Below are 374 nucleotides of genomic sequence, written 5' to 3' on the forward strand. Positions count from 1 at the left end.
CCGGGGCGGCTCGCCTGCCAACTTGTCGCCGCATGCGTTGCCTCATCGCGCGTGCAGGCCTCCGAATCCCCCGTCCCCGCCGCCCCAGCCGTCCCCACCCCACCCGCCCCCGAGGTGACTGCTTGGCGCCGCCTGGCTTGGCTTGACGTGCTGCGCTGCCTGGTCACCTGCCCGGTTCTAGGCAGACAATGGTCACAAAAGAAAAAAGTCTGGCATCGATCCTCGCAAGCCCTCGCCGCCAACTCTTTCCTACCCCCTGCCCCCATTGCAGCCCACCCACCCCCCAATGCGGGGCCCAAGAAAACCAGGACTGCATGTGGGGTAACGTGCAGATGGCTGTCGTGCAGTTGAGCGCCACCGCCGCCGCATGCTGC

This window comes from Chlorella variabilis (assembly GCF_000147415.1).
Source record: "Chlorella variabilis unplaced genomic scaffold CHLNCscaffold_39, whole genome shotgun sequence".
Taxonomy (NCBI): domain Eukaryota; kingdom Viridiplantae; phylum Chlorophyta; class Trebouxiophyceae; order Chlorellales; family Chlorellaceae; genus Chlorella; species Chlorella variabilis.